Source organism: Peromyscus californicus, unplaced genomic scaffold (assembly GCF_007827085.1).
Source record: "Peromyscus californicus insignis strain IS unplaced genomic scaffold, ASM782708v3 Scaffold_17__1_contigs__length_78620276, whole genome shotgun sequence".
Taxonomy (NCBI): domain Eukaryota; kingdom Metazoa; phylum Chordata; class Mammalia; order Rodentia; family Cricetidae; genus Peromyscus; species Peromyscus californicus.
This window is the reverse complement of record NW_026294469.1, coordinates 66,294,319-66,311,191: the sequence shown is the minus strand read 5'-3', so window position 1 is coordinate 66,311,191 and position 16,873 is coordinate 66,294,319. Positions and strand designations below refer to the sequence as shown.

General features: G+C 34.4%; 1 protein-coding gene across 4 annotated transcripts in view; it reads left to right on the top strand.

Moving 5' to 3' along the window:
* Ark2n (arkadia (RNF111) N-terminal like PKA signaling regulator 2N) overlaps nt 1-16,873 on the top strand; it is an 87,225-nt gene that overhangs the window by 41,614 nt on the left and 28,738 nt on the right. The gene's annotated exons all lie outside the window — the stretch shown is intronic.

Here is a 16,873-nt window from a genome sequence, read left to right as displayed (position 1 = left end):
AGTGACACTTGAAAAAATCCAGGAGACCTGCAGCTCTATATAAATTTGAAGACTGCAGTCTATTAACAAGACATGGCCAACTTAAAAAACAAGCAGACCTGCTCTGAGTTGCCAGTGCACTTTAGCACATCAGCAAAAACATTAAGTGGTTAATGACAGGGACAAGATTATTTTTTAAGCAATGGAATTCTTACAGGCCTTTCTCTGTAATAATACTATCTGAACTTCCATCATTGCCTTTTTAGCACTGCATAGGTTTAATACTCACTGTTCAGCATTATTACTAAGTACAAGTACATTTTCCTCAGGAATAGGCACCTTGCTTTATTATCTAGTCTCTGCACTTGAGCTTATGGTGGGTGCCTGGAATAATATACTTTTTTTCATGAAAGCTTTCTAATTACTCTTCCTCCTAAAACAATAGTTTTGTGTGTTTTCCCTCAGGTTTAGTGGATGATAAACTAGTTACCCATATTGCACATTTTTTATCCTACCTTGTCACTCAAACTGTAAAGAATGTTTAAAAAAAAATCTTTCCCCTTAATCTCCCAAGCTTTAAAAAGTTACTTGGAAATTGGCTTGTTTCAGCTCTCATAGAGAAAAGGGTCTGTAGTTTATTACATTTTTTAACATGTCTGCTTTCCCTGAATTGTCACATCTGATACTGTGTGCTACAGAGGCAGTTTTGAGATTTCGTAGAGGAAGAAAGATGATATCTGAATGGTTCTTAAGTGAAGAGTTCTCATTATTGAAAAGAATTACATGACTAGGACTATTTTGTAAAGTAACATGCTTAAGAGGTCATGACAACATTGTTTATTGCTGCATTGAAGAGGGGAAAGTTTTGGTTTTCTGAAGTTTTATAGGTGACTTTTTTCTTTTTAGTTTTCTGTTTTATGCATAAGGCAACATATTGCTGGTGTACAAAAGATATTTCAAGAAAAATCATATTGGTTATTTGAATTTATACCTAACCATGTAAACTCAATAGCAAGAATGATTTAAAAAACACTTTATAGGTGTGAACTTCTAACAATAAGTCTCTTTCATATAGCATATTAAATATGAGTTTAAACAGTCTTGAGAAATGCTTTTTACTGTGATAATATCTTGATTGAATTCCTTTAGTAGTTCCTTATATTAAAACTAATGGGAAAAGATTTAAATGAAGTTCATGAAAGAAGCAGACTTTTAGATTGTTCTAAAGCATGTTCTAGGTATATTTCAGTTTTCCATTTAATCATTTTTTAAGGAAGCCTTTAAATACCTGTAAAATTTTTTATGTATTCTTATATTCTGTTCTAATCTATTAATCAAATTATAATGGATCTCCTGATATAGTACTTAATTCCAGTTATAAACAGATTTTCATATAACCTCAACACTTTGCCTTTTTTTTATGGAAAGGGAGAAGGCGGGCGAATAAGTCTTTTTTAAAGCTAGAATCCCATTGTAGAGGTGAAATGAGTAATGTCTAATGAATACTCTCCTTCTTTCCTTAATATACAGGCTAGGTGCTGTTTGTTCCTTTCTGACTGTCAGAACCTTTTTTAAGATCTCTGAAACATTGGTATTCTTTCTGTTTTTGCCATCTCTTCTGAATTGTATGCCAATCAAACATTGAAGTAAATTAATATTTACTATAGTTTCTATTTTTTTTTTTTATATTTCTTAGTAAGTTTTTGGCCTTTGAGAAGAGGTAACAGTTTCTAAGGTAATTGTGGAAAATCAAATGGTAGTTGAAGATGGAGGCCACTGTATGACTTTGATGTGCACTGTTTATATTTTTGGAGGGGAAGGTGGCCCTATTCACACACAGAACAGGTATAAATGGTCTTTTTTGGTAATTATGCAAAGCAGAAAACATTGAACTAGTGTTTAAATATAAGGAACTCCAGGTCAACTGTATTGTTATCTTTGAAAAACTGTTTCCTTGTACATTTCTACTGTGACAGACACATATTTTTTTAATTTCCTGTGTCACATTATAACTCTGGGCAAGAAGGGAGGTACATTCAACCTTATAGCAAGAGTAGTTGTTGAAAAGTGCTGTGAACCAACTTGAGTGCAACGACATGGACATTTGGGTGAACCTTCACTGGATGGGCCTAAGAGAATCTTTGGATGCTGAAATTTGAGTCCAGCTGTTTACACAGAATGGAAAGCAATTGGAACAGTAAAAAGTTTCCTACTATGTGATTTTTTTTTTGTCAAGATACAACCAATTTAGTAATTCAGAAAATGCTTTATTACAAGCTTTTGTTTAGTCACATCTTAGAAATTGAAGGAAGTATCCTGATTGTACTATATGCCAAGTAATTTAACAGTATATTTTCTTTTAAAGAATTTAGATAATGGTACACACTAGTACAGGCTTACTGATTTAGTTTGATATCTTGGGAAGAGATGTTTATGGTTTTTAAAAAATTAGTTAACTGATAGACTGCTTAGTATTGCATTGTATCATTTTCTTGAAGTTTTTAGAAATATGGACTTTAAATATCTATTTGGAAGAACATGATGAAGATAATCTGGCAGTGCTTCATTTGGATGACTTAGAGATTTTATGATAAATTTATAGTATTTTATAGTAAACCAATGTAAAAATGCTATGTGATAGTTACCTTGAATACTTAAGTCCTTTTATCAAATGCCTGGCTTATCTCTAGAGTTTTTGATGTGCTTTCTATATATTATCTTTGCAGTTTTATGATTGGAACATTTATGTTTTTTGTTTTCTTTACAGTTTATGAATGGAACATTTTTTTTTCATGGGGGGGCAATTGCTCTGTAAAGTTTGTTGAAAGTGTTTTGATTTTAGTTAAGACTAATGGGCATTAGACTTCAGTTAAGGGAATTAATTTCCTGAGTAAACATCTGCATCATTGTATATATGGGCATCCAGAAAACATTTTTTTTTTCTCCTGTAACCCTTCCTTTTCATTAATAGTTAGCCTAGAGTGAGCCTTAGGGTAACTTTGTCTCATCTTGGTATTATGACCTACTTCTGTGTGGTCTCATAGTCTTATACATGCTTTTTCAGAATGAGGTTCCAAAAGGGTACCCATTGTGGCACGTAAGAGTCAGTTGTCTCAGCTGGTTTACCTTTTTTGGAGTAGGTGAGGATGGTTATTGAGAACAGCTGTCTACAATAACCTGAATCCTTAATTCATGTGAGGCCATCAGACCAGCTCATCCCTACTGAAGCCAGCATCTCCACACCTAATATCCACCATAGATATTGGTATGCTCAGATGTATCATGACAAACTTGTCTAGCTAATTTTCTATGATTATTATACTTAATCACGTAATTCTTGTCTAGAATTAAACATTCTTAAAAAGTAACAAATTTGGGGTTGAGAGATGGCTCAGTGATTAAGAGCAAGTACTGTTCTTTCAGAGATTCAATTCCTGTCACCCACATTGGATGACTCACAAAGCCTTTTATGCTAGCTCCAGGGGATCTAATATGCCTCTGGCCTTCATGCACACATGTGCACACACCTACTCACAGATACACACACACACACACACACACTTAAAAATAAAGATAAATCTTTTTTTAAAAATAGTAGTAAATTTTTAAGTGACCCATAATTTCACTTTTTAAAAATGACTTTTAAGTTTTCTTATTTTTATTTTTTTATGTGTACAGATGTTTTGCCTGAATGCATGTATGTGGATCATGTGTGTGCTCGTTGCCCATAGAAGTCAGAAGGCTTTTGATTCCCTGGACCTAGAGTTATGGATGGCTAAGAGCCACCATGTGGGTGCCGGAATTGGTCTTCTGCAAGAGCAACATGTGCTTTTAACCTCTGAGTCATCTCTCCAGCCCCCCATAATTATACTTTTGTTAACATTTGAGTATGTTGTCTTCTATAATACAAAGTTTGTCATGCTGGGTATACTTCTGTGTTCCTTTTCTTTATAACATTGCATTTTACACCTTTAACTAATACATTTTCCTCTAGATTATTTGAATTTTGAATAATTTAGTTAACTATAAAAATAACTTCCCTAATGTTTGCCATTTAAGCCATTTTTATATTTTGCTGTTATAAGTTAAGAGTATGAATACTTAGGGTTTCTGACCATATAGTCTAAAACTATGTTTAAAAATACATTATTTATTTTATCTTGGAGTTTGAGTGTTTATGTATTATATTCTTTCTGTAGATAAATAATTATTTATTGTTGATTTGGTGAAGAATTGGAGCTTCAGGTTAATTTGTATTACTTTGCTATTTAGTAAAGTTGAAAAACTACTTCTGCTACTTCTCTCTCTCTCTCTCTCTCCCTCCCTCCCTCTCTCCCCTCCCTCCCCGCTCCCTTTCTTTTCTTTCTTTCTTTCTTTCTTTCTTTCTTTCTTTCTTTCTTTCTTTCTTTCTTTCTTTCTTTCTTTCTTTCTTTCTTTCTTTCTTCTTCCTTCCTTCCTTCCTTCCTTCCTTCCTTCCTTCCTTCCTTCCTTCCTTCCTTCCTTCCTTCTTTCTTTCTTTTTTTTTTTGAGACAGGGTTTCTCTGTGTAGTTTTTGGTGCCTGTCCTGGATCTCACTCTAGCCCAGGCTGGCTCAAACTGACAGAGATCTGCCTGGCTCTGCCTCCCGAGTGCTGGGATTAAAGGCGTGCGCCACTGCCGCCCAGCACTTGTTTCTTTTGGTAAACAATTTTCATGTTCTTCATATATTTTCTTCTTGGCACATGTGCTTTTGTCTTCTTAATTTGTAGGGTTTCTTAATCTATTGGGTATTTAATTGTTGGAAAGTTCTGATATTAATCCAAGCAGTGGAGACTCATAGTAGAAGACCTTTAGACTCATAAGGATCTCCATGAAGCACTGGTTGTTGACCTTTCTCCTAGATTAAATATGAAGTGACCCTCAGTGGCTTAAAGCCTTATGTATTTAATGTAACTATGTTTTCTGTAATCTGGAATTAGTTTGACAGCTGTTTAGGAGACCTGGTAGATAATATTGCTAATACAACACAGAGGCAGAACATTCAGGTAAAAAACTATTCAGTAAATGCAGACTAGGCTAAAAGAGAGTCATGCAGATTTTAACCTAGCTATGTATTTTAATAGCCACTTAAAACTTTTGGTGCCCAGGCCACACTTCAGCCCAATCAAATCAGAAACTTCTAGGGTCTGAACCTAGGTACCAGTGCCTTTATAACTCTCCAGGTGAAATGTTCAGTTAGTTAGCCAGGCTGTGTGGCATGAATGTGGGTGGTAGTGAGAATGAGAATGTAAAATTGGTAGTCTGGTCATCTGAGTTGCTAGTGGGTGTGATGTTCCAAAAAAATGGGGTCTGATGATTAGAAATCAGAGTTGTATACTGTGCACAGTTGTTTATTAATTGGATGGGCACCTCTTTCTCCGTCTAAGTGAAATGTTTGTGTATTTTTGACACAGTGTTTGATTAGGTAACTGGCCTTGACTAGTGATCCTCCTACCTCCACCTCATTTTCCATTACACCCACCCTAAGTGTTTTTAAAGCATCTATTGTGTAAGGGTATATCTGGATGTTACAGTTCCTGCATGTTACATTTATAGGCTTTGAAGTAGATATCCTTTGGCAGCCTCTCATGTTAAAGTACAAAGATACATTATTTTCATCCTTCTTTTCTAAAATGAGTGTCTACACTAACTTTGTATGTACAACACAGACTATACCTTAGTGTTAATAAAAAAGATCATGTTCACTTGAGATGAGAATATTGTCCCTGTTTAAAAATTTTTTTAACAAGCTACTTTTTCATAGTTTTCAGTTCACAGCAAACAGTTTGAACAGTTCTTCCAAATTCCTGCCTTCACACACAGCCTCCGCATTATTAATGACCCAAATTAAATTTTTTTAAAAATAATGATAAACCTACATTGATGTTCTGTTATTCCTGAAGTCCTTTATATACTGTTAGAGTTCACTTCATTTTTCTAAGTTCTGTGGATTTTGACAAATGTGTCCTTTGCTTTTAGTTCTCAAAATTCTTATTTGTTAGTGTTTATGGCCGGCAATCATCTTTTTGAGGCTAGAATTTCTGTTACTGTCCTTAGTATAAGTGTTCGCTCACTATTTCCTGAATTCAATTTTTAAATACCTATTTATATATTCATCAAGAAATAGCTAGTGCCAGTATTTAACAGATCATCTTTGCTTTCTGATTTTCTGCCCTACACTTATTTTTACGCAGCACATGCAATGGAGCTAAAAGGAAAGTAGTTACTCTTTAAATTCTGCTTAAGCCAAGCAGGGCGGTACCCATCTATAATTCCAGCATCCCAAAGGCAAAGGCAGGAGTTTAATGAAAGCTTGGCTGTATAGTGAGTTCAAGGCCAGCCTAAGCTACCTAATGAGATCCTGTCTCAAAGACAGGAGTACAAAGTTCAGCTATAGTAATACCTTATAAGTCACTCACAGCCCCCAGGAGGCTGATGCAGAGTGATTGCAAGTTAGACCAGCATGGAATACATAATGAGACACTGTCTCAAAAACCACAAGGAAAATAAAGTATAAATTCTATTTGGTCTGGTTTCCCTAAGCTTAAATATACAATAGGAGAGGGCACATCCTTCTCAAAAAATCATGCATGTAGAGGAAAGGCTTTGTTTTGTTTTGTTTTGTTTTTTAAAGTGGAGATAGTGGAGAAAGAGTAGTCAGAAGAAAAGGGGTAAGATGAAGTTAGGGGAAGTGTAGGTAGCAAACTTGAAGAGATTTTTTTATTACTAAGTAGAATGGAGCTAAAAAATGGTACAGTAGTATGTAGGTATAGAAAAAAGGATGGCATGATTGAAAAGTTCTTAGTGTCTATAGTTTTTCTTGATAATGAGGCATTCTTTTGCATCCTTGTAAATAGCCACTAAATGATAAAGTGAGCCATAATGTTAGAAATAACCCGGAGTAAACATGATAGAACAGTTCATAAGATTGTTCTCCAATTTTGTTTGTGTTATTTTAGGTGGTGCTGGGCATTAAACCCAACCAAGACCTTGCACATTCTAGGCACATGTTCTGTCACTGAGCTATATCCCAAGCCCAGGACTGTTCATACAATTTCTTGGTATAGGTAGATGGTATAAGTCCAGTATTGATTGATTCCATCAGTCATTTTATTCAGCAAGTATTTGCGTACCTAATATACAATGTTGGGGGCATAATAGTGAATGAAATCTCCTCCCTCATGAAATATACTCTACCCTCAGGAGCCAGATAATAAATGCATTTATTATTACTAGGTGATTCTATACTATATAATATATAAAATATACTAATATATTACTAATATGTACTTATATATGTTAATATATACCATATACTACCAATACTATAATAACAACTACCACAACAGCAATAATAAAACATATAGGAGATAAAGACTGAATGAGAGTTAGATAGAAAAACTATTGTAGATAGTATAGTCAAGAGTAGTGTGAGAAGGCAGTTTATTTAATATTGGTCCTGAAAGTGAAGAGTTTAATATTGTTAGTTTTGTTAGAGGCCTAAACCAAAAGAATCCAGCTCAAGGATGAACAGTTTGTGTAAGGCCATATCTTAAACTAGAATTCTATGAAACTACTCTTCTACAGAATATCAATACCTATTTATATGTTCACATATTTGAAATATGCTAGATTATGTGAAAACGAGTTTCTTTACTGGAGGACAACTTAGAACTGTTAATATATCTTATATAGGGGATAAATATAATTCTCACTGAACTTTATTTTTCTATTTATTTATTTATTTTTGAGACAGGGTCTCATTGTAACCCAGGTTAGCTTCCAGTTGAGGATGACATTGAACTTCTGACTCCACCTCATCTTCCAAATACTGATATTATAGGATTATAGGAGTGTTTCACCACATCTGGTTTCATGCAGCGTTAGGAACTGAACCCAGGCTTCATACATGCTAGGCAAGAGCTGTACATCCTACATATTTAGCCTGTATAACCCAAACTTAAACACAAGACTCCTTTGCTCCCAGTGGCATACAGTCCTTTTAACACTCTGGCAGACACTAAGGTTTTTGTAAGACTGGCCCAGAAGTACACATGGATCCTATACATCCTTTATGTGGTTTTCCGTATAATCAAAAATAAATAAATAAATAAATAAATAAATAAATAAATAAATAAATAAATAAAAGCTTTCAGTCAGGTGAGAATTATGGGTTCACCTGACAAAATATTTATTACCTTTTAGAATTCTAAAGCCAACACAGTTAAAAATACTCAAATATACAATGGTTCTCAACTAAAGCTATATATTAAACTTATCTTGAAAACTTAAAATTAAATAAACTTTAGATATCTGAGAGCCATTGTGGTTTGTGGTGTTGTTAAGCCATTCCGGGTTCTTATGTTTATCAAAGGCTAAAAACCAGTTAATTGCAGGTAAAGACAGTCGTACAGTAGAGATCAAATTTTCCCATATAGATCATTGAAGCTATGAAAAAGGGTAGCATCATATGATATTAGTAATTTTATTAATTTCCTTATAATAAGTTACTTTGGCTTGGTTAGTGAATTTCAACACTGCTTACCAGTGGTATATCTATCTACCAGGCTTTAAAACAAAACAAAACCAAACAACAATGCTGTTGCCACTTTCCTGAGGTAAGTGTGTTTAAATAAAAATACACTTTTCTAAATTATTAATGTTTTATTAGTGGCCGCAGTCTCTCAAAGCTGACATCAGTTGTGCTAGAGGATTTGAATGAGTGTTCAAGGAATTAGGAAATGTCAAGATTACTTGACAAGAGGTGTGGTGTGTGATAGGAACTATATAGGCAGTGGTCTAGAAGATGCCGGTAACTTTTGCTGAGTTACAGAGATAGACAGAAGTCATGAATGTGGGTGTGAAACTAACTCACTTTGACACTGGTGAAGACAATGAGCAGCCCTTGAACCCAAGAATTCCCCCTCACCCAGTCAGGTGCTTAAATGCTGATGCCCAACTTGCAAGTCCTGCCACAGCAATCCCTGGTTATTTCTTACATTCCTTGCCCATTGGAAGGTTGACCATATTTTAGAATTCCCCAAAACATAATAGTTTTCTAGTTAACATTGCTAAAAGTGGAAGCATTTCTGAATCACCTATGAACTTGTCACTAAAGTGTGTTGCCCATTTTATGAATTAAGGAAAAAGTATACTCTTGCCTGTTAAAAGTTTCTTTTGATGGTATTTAAAGACTGCATAGCAAACAGGTTTGTTTTGGTTTTTCTTTTTAAATGAGGTGTTCCTAACTGGAGCCTGTTGGCATGTACCCATAATCCCAGAACTTGGGAGATAGGGAGGCAGGGATACCAGGAATTCAAAGCCACCTTTGGCTATCTAGCAAGTTTGAGGCTAGCCTGGGCTATGTGAAACTTTCCAAAAGCAAACAAAAAGCAAAAGTATTTAAAACAGAAAGCAACAGTTTGATAAGTTTTAGCTTGTGTTTTTATTTTGTAGGTTGGAACGTAAGTTATATTTTTGCAACAATAGAAAGAAATGAGTCTCTTTTTTATGCCTGTTCGTGCAAAAAAAATCTAAATAAAACTTTAATGAAAAAATTATTAGTAAAAACTCATAAGTAGTTTATAACTTGAATATCTTGCCATTCATTCCATAAATATTTGTCACCTTACTCTGATTTAAATCCTGTAATTTTTGTATGAAGATTATGAAAGAATATACTACATGAGCATTTTATGTTCCTTGTTATTTAATGAACTAATTGTCAGTAGTCTTCATTAAATTATAATGTATTGTACATGGAAGCATGCACTACTCTCCTGAGTAAATATTTACTTTTGTACTGACTGTGCAGCATACTGTATGGAATGCCAGAGCATGATAGTGCAGGCCTGTAATCCCAACATTTAAGAGGCTGAGGCTGGAGGATCATGAGTTTTAGGTCAGTCAGGGTTATAGCAAAGCCCTTCCTTAAGGGGAGCAGGACAGTATTATAGGAAAGGCCAGCTTACTGCAGGTTGATTTCCTGCATGAAGAAAAATAGTGCAATAGTTCCCCCATACTGGGAAAGGGTATGTTCTAAGATTTCCAGTGGATGCTGTAAGCCACATATCGTAAGTACCAAGCCCTGTATATACTGTTTTTCTTTCTTGTGTATGTACTCTACTATAAAACTTAGGTTATAAATTAGGCACATTAAGGCTAATAGCAATAACAAAAATAGAAAAATTTTAACAGTACACTAAAAAGCTGTGTGAATTAGTGTCTCAAAAGATCCTATTGGACTATATTCACCCTTATTGTGATGTAGTAAGATGGCAGGTATCGTGCCTACATGGTGAGGTGAATACTATTGGCCTAGAGTTGGACTGTTAGGTAAAGGTTACTTGAACAAAAGTTCTGTAATACTGAAACAGTCTCATAATTGAGATGGTGGCTTTCTTTGTGGAGACTGGACAAAGGGATGACTCCGAGCTTGGGCTCAGGGCTGTGGAGGATTTCATCACACTACTCAGAATATTGTGCAAATTAAAATTTGTGAATTAGTCATTTCTCTGTTTTCCTCTTTATTATTTCGGTCTTCAGCTAACTGTAGGATAACTGAAACCAAGGAAAATAAAAGTGTCCTTAGTGGGCAGTACTTTACTTTTCATCGTTACACAGATCAACTTTCAATTAGCCCTGGCAAGTATCAGTCAGGGGAATTGAATGGGTTTTCAAGTTGCTAGTGAAAAAGTTTATTTAGTTAATTTGTTTTTCAAATTACTAGTTTAATTTTGTTTTCATTCCTTAGACTGAAAATAAATAGTCTTTGATTGTGTTAAAAGTCCCATGTGGGGGTAGCAAAGGGACTAAATAGGACAGGAGTGACAGGCTTGTTGGACTTGGTGGTGTATGCCTCTAATCCCAGGATGGGAGGTGGAGCAGGAGGACCAGGAGTTCAAAGTCATCCCTGACTGTATGATCTCCTCTGCCCCGGAAGCAAAACAAAACACAAGTTTTGCAGTATGATAGATGTGTTTGTATGTGGGATTCTTTTTTTTTTTTTTAAATCTTGTTGAGGATTTGTAGGAGTATGGTGAGAGACAGCTAAATTGGCATGAAAGGCTTCAACAGATACATAATGTTGATAATGTTAACTGGTTTTTAAGTTATACTTTGTTTTTGAGAAACTTGGCCTTTTCCTTCACATTAATAAAAAAGATTAGTTTTATTATGGAAGAAAACAAATTCTATGTTTTGCAGACTAGATAGTATATTTAGAAGTTTGCATCTAAGAAATGAAGCCTATAATTCATCTTAATATTTCTCAGTAATCTTATGTGAAAAAAAGTTACCCCTTTCCCTATTTACTTTGAAATGGGGTTTCTTTCTTTTTTCTTTCTTTCTTTTTTTTTTTTTTTTTTCGAGACAGGGTTTCTCTGTGTAGCTTTGCGCCTTTCCTGGAACTCACTCTGTAGCCCAGGCTGGCCTTGAACTCACAGAGATCCGCCTGCCTCTGCCTCTGAGTGCTAGGATTAAAGGCGTGTGCCATCACTGCCCGGCTGAGACGGGTTTCTTATATATCACAGACTGTTCTTGAACTTGTATAGCTGAGCATGACCTTGAACTTGTGATCCTCCTATGGACCACCCCCAGTTTATGAGGTACTCAGGATCCAACCCAAGGCTTCCTGCATGCTAAGCAGACATTCTGCCAGCTGAGCTACATTCCAAGCCCTTTCCCCCCTTATTGGTGGTCTTGAGATTTAACCCAGGGCCTCACACATGCCAGCCAGGTATCATAGAGCATGTAAATATTTGCAACTTTTAAATTAACAGTAATAGACTCAGCCAAGGTTTTCCTTTTTCTTAGAAGGTTTGAATTAAGCAAATACTTGTAATTTAACATAGTGTAGGGGAATTGTGTTAACTGTGGAAAGTTTAATATGTTCTTGTCTAAGAATATCTTTGTAGATTGATGTCCTCATTACTGTGTAATGAGTTGAAAGTTTATGAACTTCATTTGATCAATTGAGATAAGGTTTGAACATCAAGATTTTTCCCTGTAAAAGATATAGTAGTGTATTATAACTGATGGAGTTTTCTCTGAAGTGAAAGTACAGTTACAGACTATGTCAGATTTTATAAATATATACGTGCATAAATCTTAAGTTTTATATCAACAGAAAGCGTCCTGCCTTTGAGTAACGGACTGAACTTTGATCAATAATCTTTCCTTGAAATTGAGATGTTTTCAGAGGAAATTTATTTTGTCTTTCAATCTGGAATCAAATTTTACTAGAAGTAGACTTATAGACATAAAAATACTACTTTCATTTCAGCATGTTGCTATGACTTTCTAATGCATGCATAAACTTAATGAGTTCTATTTTGCTTTCTGATAAAATATTTAACATATTAAGCGAGTAATAAGTAACTGAAAATTACATTTATTTTTAAAATAAAAAGACCAATTCTTTTAGAAATAACCTGTAAGAAAATTATTGTTGATATTGATTATATTGACTAGATATAGTCTCATTTTTTGTTGTTTAGTAAGAGCTCTATAGGTTTTTGTTTGTTTTGTTTTTGAGACAGTGTCTTAGTATGTAGCCCTTGGCAGGCCTGGAGCTCACTATGTAGATCAGACTGGACTTGAAATCACAGGGATCCACCTGCCTCTACTTCCCAAATTCTGAGATTAAAGGCATGTGCCACCACCCTGGCTATATATATATATATATGTTTATATATTTTTTCAAGAATAAACCCAGGAAAAATTCAACTAATTGGAATTTTTCAATAATAGTTGATATTTTCAGGTAATAGAATACTGTTCTGAATATTTGAAGATATGTTAAATACTTTTCATTTGGGGAGGTCTTCTCTGCAAAAGTTTGGATAAAGATGTGAAAGTGGGTTTTGGTAGAAAGAAGGAACTCTATAATGCGCTGTTTAATTAAAAAAATATATACTAAAATATTAAGAATTTATCTTAGACTAAAACTTGGCATTTTATAGTTTGCAGAGTTTAGCCTTAAGAGTAATTTTTCAGTAGAAGCATGTACAAAAAATTTTATTCTGATTTCATTTTCACACAGTGCCTTGAAGATAATACATTATAACTGTCTTAAGGATTATTGTTTTGAGAATAGATTTTACTCCAACAATAGCACCATTTCCAGATTGCACAGATTCAAAAGTCAAAATCATTTGAGCTTGTATTATGGACATTCAAAGAAGTGGATTATTAAATTTGTCTTCAGTGAGGCAAATGTCTGTATTCTTAAAATCACAAGTGAGAATTGTTTCCAGATTAAGTGATAACAGTTTAATGTAGCTGTTATTTAAGTGCCTAGTGGTCTACCCTTCATTTCCCATGAATTCCTGTAGTTGTCCAGCAATTTAAAAAAAATGATAGAACCTTGTATTCTGTTTGGATTTACTTACAGTCCGTAAAGGGATAGTCCTGGCAGGAATCATCTTTCAACCTATAACACTAGTCCAGGCATTACTGAAATGCTTTTATGTAAGAGTGTAATCCTTTATTTGGACTGTGCCATCTCTTAATCTGCCTATGGAAGTTTCTTTATCAGGAGATTGTCTTCATTTGTGACTTTTTTCATGGGATAGAGAATTAGACAGTCAAGTTGAAGATTTGACAAAAAGTTGTTACTTCAGTTAAATTATTTGGCAAATGTTAGGGAACATGTTTAGTAATAACTCTTACTGACCATTTTATTTCCTCACAGCAGTATTTCACTTTAGTTTGTGGCATTTCAAGGGCATAATTCCCTCATTAAGTTAAATAATATTTTCTAATAATAATTCTGTAGTCTGCTTTCCCCTGGTATTTACTAGTGTAGCATTCTGAAATATTATATACCTAATCATTTGAAGAGACTCTAAGTAGCAGATTAAAGTAGTCCGGTTATTAGAGCCACTTATGAGATGTTATCAACTATATTGATATATATTTTGTAGGCATTATTAAAATTGGGGTAACTTTAAAAGTTCAAGTAAAAATTTAGTTTAGAATACATAAGAAATTAAAAGCTTAAGATTTAATATTTTACATGAGTTTTAAATTTTTAAAAAATTTTATTTTGTTTTATATGTATTAGTGTTCTGCTCAAATATATGTATATGTACCACATGTGAGCCTGTTGCCCTCTGAGGTCAGAAAAGGGCATTAGATCCCCTGGAACTGGAGTTACAGATGGTTGTGAGCCACTATATGCGGTTAAGTGCTCTTAACCGCAGAGCCGACTCTCCAGCCCCTTGCATGAAGTTTTTTAAAATAAGAAACTTATCTTTAATTTTCTCTTTTTTCCCTTCCTTCTTTCTTCCTTTCCTTCCTCATTTCTTTCTGTTTGTTATTTTTCCCAAGTCAGATAAAGGAGTCTAATCTCAGGGATGTGTATGCATGTACATATATATCTATCATCTTAATTCTGAATTCATTAAAATTAGTTTGATGAGTGTCTAGAGGCAAATTCCTGTGTCATAGTCTACAGTGTTAGGAATGGATCCAGTCATTAATACACTGTCCATTTGTTGCTTCCTAACATGCAGGGAAAAATGTTACTCACTATAAACTTAGTTATGGTAATTAAACTGGAGAGGGGAAGAGCTTTTATTTTAAAACAATATCTTTGGACATCAGTTATTGCTAACAGGCTGAATAAAAGAATGTAAGAGATCTAGCTTTGGCATGGTGGTGCATGCCTGTAATTCTAGCACCAGGGAGATGAGGCAAATGGATCTCTGAATTCAAGGCCACTCTGGTATGCTTTACATAGCAAATTTCAGGCCAGTTTGTGTGCATAGCAAGTTCCAGGCTAGCAAGGCCTACAAAATGAGTTCCTGTCTTTAAAAAGCAAAACAAACCAAAAAAGTACACATACACAAATGAATTTATTTTGTTTATTGCATTACTGTTATGTAGGTTTTAAGCTAGAGTCTCTGAGTATAGGTATTTCTAGACTTATGAAAGCTTACGTGGCTCATACAAGTACACTGTGGTTATTAATGAAAAAATTACGTAGTAAATCATTTTTTTCAGCAAGGCATCTTAAATTGATATTACTGATAAACTTTTGTTTTGTCAGTGAACAAGGTCTTGCTATGTAGCTGTCCTTGAATTTGTAATCCTCCTGCCCCAGCCTTGCTTAATCCTGGAATTGCAGGCCTTTGTCACCTTGCTTGACTCTTACTGATAATTTTCTTTTTTTCCCTTCTTTTTCTTTCTTAATTTTTTATTTTATTTTCTTATTTTTAAGACAGAGTCTCCTGTAATGCAGGTTAACCTGAACGTACTGTGTAGCCAAGGATAATCTTGAACTTGTGATTCTCTTGGCTCTCCCTCTCAAGTTCTGGAATTACAGTTTGTATCCTCACACTAGGTCTTAAGTTTCATTTTTAGTGTGCAGTTGACTTTGCCTAATGATAGTTATACTACAGTTATAGGAAAAATGGTATGCAGGCTTCTTGCTGTCTTCATATGTATGTAATAAAAAATTATGGGCAAATTACCTTAGCAAAGGCAATCTTCTGAAAGTATTATATTTTATTTAGTTTAAACCTTTTTTTTTCCTCTTAAAATGATTTAAATAATGTATGGAGATGGTGAAAAGATTTTGTGTATGCCAAATGTCAAAGTATAGTATCAAAAATAGTTCTACCAAATTTATTAAACTTACACATTAAATTTATTTTATTGATTTGTTTTGTAAAATTCTTCTTAGATTCTTCTCAGATCCTCTTAAAAAATGGCATAGGTGCCTTTAATCATGGTATAGACAAGAAATGTGTCAGTTTATCTAGAAGGTATATGAATTGACAAACTTAAATAACATTGAAAAGTACTTCATGCTATGCTTTTGGAGGGGGTTGTAATTTCTGTTCTTCCTTCCTTTGAAGTTTAGAGCAGTTAGTCAGCAGCAGACTAGAGTGCTAAGTACGGAGTAGATGGTCTCATTGCTGTATTAGGTCACCACAGTGTTATACAGAATGTGTCATGAACAACAACGGAATGGCCTCCATGAAACGTATTCCTATTTCTATTAGAACCTTGAAGGTTTGAGAACAATGTTATTAAATTGCTGTTTTTATTTTATTGCATTTTCTTTATACCCTTTATACGTCTGTGCATCTGGAGTGTAACTAATAGATTAAATAAAAAATTTGAAAAAGAAATGTTTCTTGTTACTCTATTGAGGACTCTATTGTAATGTTAGTCATTTCCTACCAACAAATTCAGTCTATTCCTGAATCAAGAAATAATATTTCTACAATGAAATTAGCAGTGTTAGTTTATAGTTAGAATAATGGATTTTACACAATATTTATAGGATGATTTTCAGTTTTGGAATTGGCATATTGAAAAGGGAGATAAAACACCACTATAAACCTGAAAGTCTATCTTTTCCTTTAAACTCTCTGCTCTACTGGTTACATGTTAAAAATCAAAGGGTATTTGGGAAAATGGGGAAATGTAGACCATGTCTGTTTAAAGAAGGAACTAAAGTGGCGGATGAATGAATCTTTGGCAAGGAACTAAACTTGGAGAAGTTACACTAGCGTGTGCTCTCTGGCATCTGCAGTGTACGCTTTAGTCAGTTTCTACAGATCTGAGTTCTTAAAGCAGATGGCAGCCTCTTCAAATGCCCCAGGCCTGTATTTCTCGGTTCCTTTAAGGATCTCTCTGAGTGGTACTGGGTTATCTTTTGAGTTAGCTCACTTTATTCAGTGCTTGCTTTTCTCTGTAGATAATGCTGCGGTGTTAAGCTGTCATTTTCTTTTGATCAGCTTTTCAACTATTCTGAGCATCTTGAAGCACTCACTCCCTTCACCTCTTTGATCCTTTGAAAGTGATAAATGAAACGCTTGTATCTATTGTAGGTAACTTTGTTTCTGAGCAAAATGACTTAATT